Here is an 8,012-nt window from a genome sequence, read left to right as displayed (position 1 = left end):
TTACTTACCTGCATAACGTCTGATGATTCAGCTGTGCACAGATCCAGATGTTAATACTGCCTGCCCTTGTCTAATGCCTTGAACATGGGCTGACATGCAAAATTTGGGGGCGTACATATTAATGATCCCGACTAGGGCTGACGATATATCGCATGCGATTGTCGTGTGCATTTGGTCAGTAAAGCCGGTTCCCGCGAAATTGCCATCACCTGCTTTCAAATGGAGTGGCATTTAATAGACAGAGCCGTAGATCACTGACAAGCCACGCAATATCGCGTTCATTATCGAAGGCGATTCATCTGCGATATGAACGCGATATTGCGTGGCTTGTCAGTGATCTATGGTTCTGTCTATTAAATGCCGCTCCATTCATGCTTTACTGATGACTGTTGACCCTAATCCCGACTGTTGCGTCACAGTCATTGTTATGTTGAGATTCGCCTGTTCTTCGGAGGTCTTTTAAACTAATAAGATTTACATAAGAAGGAGGAAAAAATGGAGTTTGAGACTCACTGTATGTCATTTCCATGTACTGAACTCTTGTTATTCAACTAGGCCAAGGTATTTTAAATTTTCAATTCCATGGCACCTTTGATACTGTGTTCACACTGAACACGTCTGGGGAGTCAAATTCGCATCAGATGTGTCTAGTTGGACACTTGAACATTTTGAAGTCAGACGCACGTCAAATTCGCTCTATTCGCGCATCTAAACAATGTGTGTTCAGACGCGAATTTGCGTCATGGGAGGGGCTTCCATGTCTTTCTGCACAGATCCTCTGAATAAACTCATCATCTCGTCATTTGGAAACCAGTAGCGGCAATTTAACTCGGTTATGCCGGCCGGCTTTTGCTAGCTAGCAGGTGGGCTAGTATCAACGGCTAAAATCATGCAAAGCGTTTTACAACTAACCAGACTGTCCGATTTCTTCGCTTATCCTCTTCCAGTCAAGGTCCTTATTCCTGCCTCGATTAAAATATGATGACACATCATAGTGCTCAGGGTGGCCACACACAGCTACTATTATCTTTGTTCTGGTCTCCACCGCTGATCACGTCATAAACACGTCACTACCAAAGCAGAGTCCCTGATTGGTTATCGTGCCACAAATTTTCGCCAAAGTTCAGATTTTTCAACTCGGGCGTCAAGGGCGTCAGACGCTCAATTTGCGCGTCAATGGCCGGTTCGCGCCACACTAGATGCTTGATTCATGCCGCAGGATGTCTAGACGCGCGTTTACATTGACTTAACATGTAAATCAGACGCCCCAGATGCGTTCGGTGTGAACGCAGCATAAAACATTTGGTATGATGTTCTTTGTGATCTTTATTCCATAAGCATGTCAGTAGCTTTTTATGGGTGACTTCACAAACAGTAACTTGTAGCGATTTCGTACAGTTATTAATTAATTTATGAGTTAGATATATGAATATAATAAAGCTTTATGATTTATTATTATGCATATATCGACCCAAGGGGGAATTAAACATATATTGTGAATTAATTACAACGAATTATAATCAATTACATATATGATTAGTTCTGGTTTAATAATTGTTTAGAGAAACCGTCGGTTTGTCCAGCAAACCTTTAGCTCCTCACAGAATTATCGAAAGGAAGATTTTTCTCTGGCCACGAGAAAGACTTCCTATTCTAGCATCTAAACGTAAAGCAAGGATATAGGATCGAAACGTTAAAGTGACCTGGTTTTTGTTGAAGGAGCAAAAGAACAATCAAGCGTGAATAATGTGTTTAATATATGAAAACTACTAGTACAGAGATTATACGGCTAAATACAGAATATACAAATATATATAAAAGGGAAAGTAGAGACAGGAAAGGAAGGATGGTCAAAGAATGGCAAATTACGACAGTTAACCCTTTTGAGAGCCAGCACAGAAATCAGTTTAAATAAATTTCAGAGAAATTAATACTTGCATATGGTTCAAGTCGGTGTGCAGCAGAGTTTCAATGCGCTTGGCTTGGTTGGTCCTTTCCGAGAGGGTTTCTCCGGCGGGGTTTTCAAACAAGGTTTAACTGACGCGTAAGATGACAGAGAAGAAAGAAGAGAGAGGGTCCAAGGAGATGGACGTCCCGGAAGGAGCTGAGCGCGTGATGACAGCGCCGTCGCCTGAGGCAGTTCAGGGGCAGTCGAGAGACAATCGGGAGACCAAGGAAAAATTGTGTGTCGTTGTTTTTATGGAAAACCAATCTAACACACCTCCTGAGTTGGAACGGCCAATAGATGCGTAGCACTATTTGGCGGGCAAAGTTCCTTTGTCTGGTCTCCTAGCTGAATTTGCATGGTTTATGGCTATCAGATCGGATTTCGAGATGGAGTACTTTCTTCACAGTATCATTAAACAAACAGAACAATGCATTTGACAGCTATGTGATCTCAGTGAATGAGCAGTAGCAAGAGCTTTAAAACGAGCTCAAACTCGAAAGGCATATAAAAGAAGTTATGGTTTACAGACAAATTCCATCATTGAAACTAACACTAACTCAACTACAGTTATTTAAACTAAGTCTAAACACTAGGAAACATGCAATGCACTTGACATACATGACGGGTACATGTTGGCATAGTTATATTTTAAGAATAGCTGTAAGCATGTTTGTGTGTTTTTGTGTGTGTCTGTGTGTGTGGTGTGTGTTGGAATGTGATCTGGCCCTTTGATGTCCCAAGAGCTAGGAAATGGGGCCCTCTGTTTTACCTCGGAGGGTAACAAAAATGTCAGAGTGTCTGTTTTTCTCTGGACCGGCCGGAGCCGAGGTCAGATTACAACACAGTCCAGCATGCAAGAAGCATCCTGAAGATTCCAGATTTTATTGACTGTCCTGATAAGTGTGCATATGCTACAAACTGTAACCTCACGGATCTTTTTCTCCTCTGATGTTTGTCTTTTTAGTATGGGTTCAGTGGGAGTGAATGCGATTGAAACAGCAGCTCTTGGGAGACCCTTCAAGCTCGGTATGCTGTATGACTGCAGAAAAGACGCATTAATACCAGGTACCACAATATAAACTTGTCACACATTGAAAATATTACTATGAGTTACTGAAAACAATTTATAACAAAATGATATAAAATGTGATTCTAATAAATTCACTGTTGAGAGTTAAAACACATTTTTCCTATTATAGGTATTAGACTTTGGAACAAAGAACAGCTGCAGCAGAATATTTGCTCTTGTGCCCAAATTAATACAGGATTCAAAGTCACAGCTTCAGACTCCATTCAGGACAAATCTAAATTACTGAATATTGATGGTGGACTCAAACTGAGTCTTTTAGGTGATCTTGTCCATGTTAGTGGAGCAGCAAAATATCTCAATGACATCAAGAAGTCTTTCAAACAGCAAAGACTGACACTACATTATCATTCAACCAGCAGGTTTGAAGAACTGACTGTAAATCATTTGCCTTCTGAAAATCTTCCTGATGATGACAATGATACAGCCACACATGTAGTTACAGCAATACTGTATGGAGCAGACGCCTGCTTTGTGTTTGACAGAGAAGTTTCTTCAAATGAGGACAAAAGCAGAGTAGAGGGAGAAGTGAAAGTGGCTCTTGAGAAACTGCAGGGCATCGTTTCAGTGGGTGCAAATGCTGATCTAAACATGAATGACAACCAGAAAACTGAAGTCAAAAACTTCACTTGTACATTTTATGGCGACTTCCAGCTACCATCTAACCCAACCTCTTTTGAAAATGCGTTGAAGGTTCCCTTTCGTGGGAACTATCGACGCTACGTCGAATGACGTGATGGGAACCCTCTGTGTTTTGTGTTCGTGAAGCACCTCTGTATCCAACCAATGAGAAAGACGTGACGTCAGAGGCGGGTGACGTCACGGATCAGGAAGCTATAAAGCATACCCGAAACAAAGCACGCTAGCTTCTGTTGTCTTCAGCAAGCGCTATCTGTATCTGTCTGTCTTATTTATTGTTGTATTGTCTATCATACACACTGTGGTCTCTTTGTCCGAGGACAAGAGTTCCCAAGCACAAATAAGACACATATATATATATATATAAGAATGGCGGAAAAGCAGCAGTTTAGGAAGTGTGCTCCTCCTTGCCCGCGTTTCATTGTGGAAGGAGACACACACGAGATGTGCGTTAGATGCCTGGGGGTTGAGCATGCACAGGCGGCTCTCGAGGGAGCTGTCTGTGTACACTGCGAACGGCTCACCCTCAGAGTGCTGCGATCGCGCCGGGCGCTCTTTGAGGAGGGCGCTGGGGCGAGTGTTCCTCGCGGGTCTGGTCCCGCTGCTGCTGAGGCACAGCGAAGGCTGCACTCGTGGGGTTCACAGATGGATCTAGCAGAGGGGGAAGAGACGGGCGCTGCCCTATCACTTCCCTTACCTGCTAGACCCAGTGTCTCTACTTTGGTGGCGGAAGCACGCGTAGCGGTTTCTTCCCCCCGAAGGGAGACACCGATGCTCAACATATCTTCCTCCGAGGAGGTTGATGTGGAGAGCGTCGATGAGGAACCGCCAGCCTCATCCCCTGCATATGAGGAGCTTTTGGAGGTGGTGACCAGGGCAGTTGAAAAATTAAATATTGACTGGCCCGCGGAGAGACCTGATAGTAAACCAAAAAGCAAGCTAGACGAAAGGTTTCTCCCTGCACGGTCACTACCCCAGAGTCGGGGTCTGCCGTTTTTTCCTGACCTCCACACCGAGGTGTCGAGGTCGTGGAAGAGACCGGTTCAGTATCGACTATACAGTCCACAGACATCTCTGTATAGTAATATTGTTGGCCTAAAACATCATGGCTATGGGGCGATGCCTCGGATCGAAGAGACACTCGCGAGCCATCTCTCGCCCGAGTCGGCATCGTCCCTTAAGACCCCGACGTTGCCCACCAAGCCCCTAAAGACAACTTCCAGCTTGGTGGGCAAGGCTTATTCGGCAGCAGGTCAGGCGGCTGCATGCCTTCATACTATGTCAATCTTACAGGCATATCAAGCCGATCTGCTGGGGGAAATTGATGAGAGTGGGGAGGCGTCCTTTGAGGCAATTCATGAGCTAAGAAAGGCAACAGATCTAGCTCTCCGGGCCACCAAGGAGACGGCCAAGTCCATCGGCCGCTCTATGGCAGCCCTGGTGGCCACGGAGAGGCATCTTTGGCTCAACCTCTCTGATATTAAAGAAAGAGATAAGAACACGCTCATGGACGCGCCGCTGTCTCCTGCTGGCCTGTTCGGCGACGCGATGTCAACCGTCGTCGACAGGTTTCAGGAGACACGGAAACAAACAGCGGCTTTCTCAAAAATTATTCCCCGCCGCTCTCATCCCCCCGAGGCTGCTGGGCGGGAGCAGCCTCGGCCGACAGCCAGCTCCTCAGCGCACAGGGCGCAACAGAAGGCCAGTGTCGCCTCCCGTGCTCCCCCACAAAAATCTTGGGGACCAGGTCGGGCGGCACAGGCGAAGCCTTCCGGAGGTAGGACGGATCTGAGGACCGTCATTATCTCCCGGAAGGCTTCAAAGAAGAGGTCCTGACATCTATGATGCAGGATCTCTCGAGGGCAGCCCCTCCGGCGGGATTCAGATATCAGGTCCTCCCCGGTGCCCTCAGGGGACCATCCTGTCAACCCTGCCACCCAGTGTGCGTCAGGGCACAGCGGTCTCCGCCGATCCTCCGAGGAGGGTCGGTCAGCATGTAATTCGTTTGTCTGCCGGTGCGCCGCGTCAGATAGACGAGCCAAGTGCTCAAAAAACACCAGAGACCAGTCTCGAGAGACTGGTTCCCTTAGTAGAATATTTGGAAGAATGGAAAAGTCTCCCGAACATTTCGAAGTGGGTGCTGCTCATGATAGAACAGGGATACAGAATTCAATTTGGTTCTCGACCACCCAAGTTCAAAGGGGTGCTTCCCACAGTGGTAACCCCAGAGCAGTCTCTGGTGATGGAACAGGAGGTTACGACGCTTTTGCAAAAAGGGGCTATAGAAAGGGTTCCCCCTCCCAGCAAAATGTCGGGCTTTTACAGCCGCTACTTCATTGTTCCGAAGAAGGATGGAGGGTTGCGTCCGATCATAGATTTACGTGTGCTAAATCGATCCGTAAAGAAGCTGAAGTTCAAAATGCTTACACTCAGACAGATCATCCCTCAGATCAGGTCCGAGGACTGGTTTGTAGCGATAGATCTGAAAGACGCATACTTCCATGTATCCATCCATCCTTCTCACAGGAAGTTCCTCAGGTTTGCTTTCGGGGGCGAAGCTTACCAATACAGGGTTCTTCCCTTCGGCCTATCCCTCTCACCCCGCACGTTCACAAAGTGCGTGGATGCAGCACTGGCTCCGCTGAGACTCCAGGGCATCCGCGTACTGAACTATATCGACGATTGGTTGATACTAGCTCAAACAGAACAATTAGCAGTTCAACATCGAGATGTTGTCCTGTCACACATGAAAAGGCTTGGGCTGAGGCTCAACGCCAAAAAGAGTGTGCTGGTCCCGAGTCAGGTTGCAAACTATCTAGGAGTAATCTGGGATTCCACCACGATGCAGGCGCAGTTGTCCCCTGCTCGTGTGAGTTCCATTCTTGGGGCTGTGAATGGGGTGAAATTAGGCCAGTCACTCACTGTAAAACAGTTTCAGAGACTGTTGGGTCTGATGGCAGCCGCGTCCAACGTTATTACTTTTGGCCTCCTGCACATGAGACCCTTACAGTGGTGGCTCAGGACCAAGGGGTTTTCTCCGAGGGGAAATCCTTTTCGCATGATCAAAGTCACGCGGCGATGCCTTCGTGCTCTGGTCATGTGGAAGAAGCCTTGGTTCCTATCCCAGGGACCCGTGCTGGGGACTTCTGGTCGTCATGTAATGCTTACGACAGATGCTTCCCTCACGGGCTGGGGGGCGATCATGAGTGGTCGCTCGGCTCAGGGTCTCTGGGAGGACCATCAGCGCTCCTGGCACATAAATCGGCTGGAGATGATGGCGGTGTTTCTTGCATTGAAACACTTCCTCCCAGACCTGAGAGATCACCATGTGTGTCCACACATCCTAGCACCACACTGCGGTGGTCTCGTACATCAACCATCAGGGGGGTTTGCGGTCTCGCCTGTTATCAAAGTTGGCCAGTCGCATCCTCCTCTGGTCCCAGGGAAAGCTCCTCTCGCTGAGAGCAGCTTACATCCCCGGGCGGTTGAATGTGGGAGCGGACGCCCTGTCGAGGCAGGGCGCGAGACCGGGGGAATGGAAACTCCACACCGAGGTGGTGGAGTTGATATGGAAAACTTTCGGTCGAGCTCAAGTCGATCTATTTGCCACAGAGGAATCAGCTCAGTGCCCTCTGTGGTATTCCCTACAGCACCCAGCACCTCTAGGGCTGGACGCTATGCTACAGACGTGGCCGAGGCTGCGTCTGTATGCATTTCCCCCAGTCTCACTGCTCCCGGGAGTTCTGGAGAAGGTCCGCCAGGAGAGGGTCGACCTAATATTGGTGGCCCCTTACTGGCCGACCAGGATATGGTTTTCAGACATAATGTCACTACTAAGCGGCTCTCCCCTAGAGCTTCCTCTCAGACAGGACCTCTTGTCTCAAGCGGGCGGTACGATTCTCCATCCCCGTCCGGAAATGTGGAAACTGTGCGCCTGGCCTCTGAGGGGGCAAGGCTCATAGAATCTGGTCTCCCAACCGAGGTTGTGGAGACCATACTTCACTCCAGAGCTCCCTCCACGAGGAAGTTGTATTCATATAAATGGAAATTGTTCGCTACATGGTGCGAACAACGTAATTTGGACCCTGTCCAGTCTCCTATCAGCTATGTGCTACAGTTCCTTCAAGAAAAGTTTTCAGAAGGCTTAACCCCTTCAACACTGAAGGTTTATATTGCAGCCATTTCGGCTTATCATAATCCTGTAGGGGGTTCTTCGGTGGGCCGAGACCCCCTAGTTATACGCTTCCTCCGTGGCGCACTCAGGTTGAGACCTGTGGTGCGCACAAAAACCCCGACCTGGGATCTGACTATTGTGCTTCAAGGGTTAGCCGAGGCTCC

Source organism: Chanodichthys erythropterus, chromosome 3 (assembly GCF_024489055.1).
Source record: "Chanodichthys erythropterus isolate Z2021 chromosome 3, ASM2448905v1, whole genome shotgun sequence".
Classification (NCBI taxonomy): Eukaryota; Metazoa; Chordata; class Actinopteri; order Cypriniformes; family Xenocyprididae; genus Chanodichthys; species Chanodichthys erythropterus.
The sequence above is the reverse complement of the archived record's forward strand: the minus strand, read 5'-3'. Positions refer to the sequence as shown.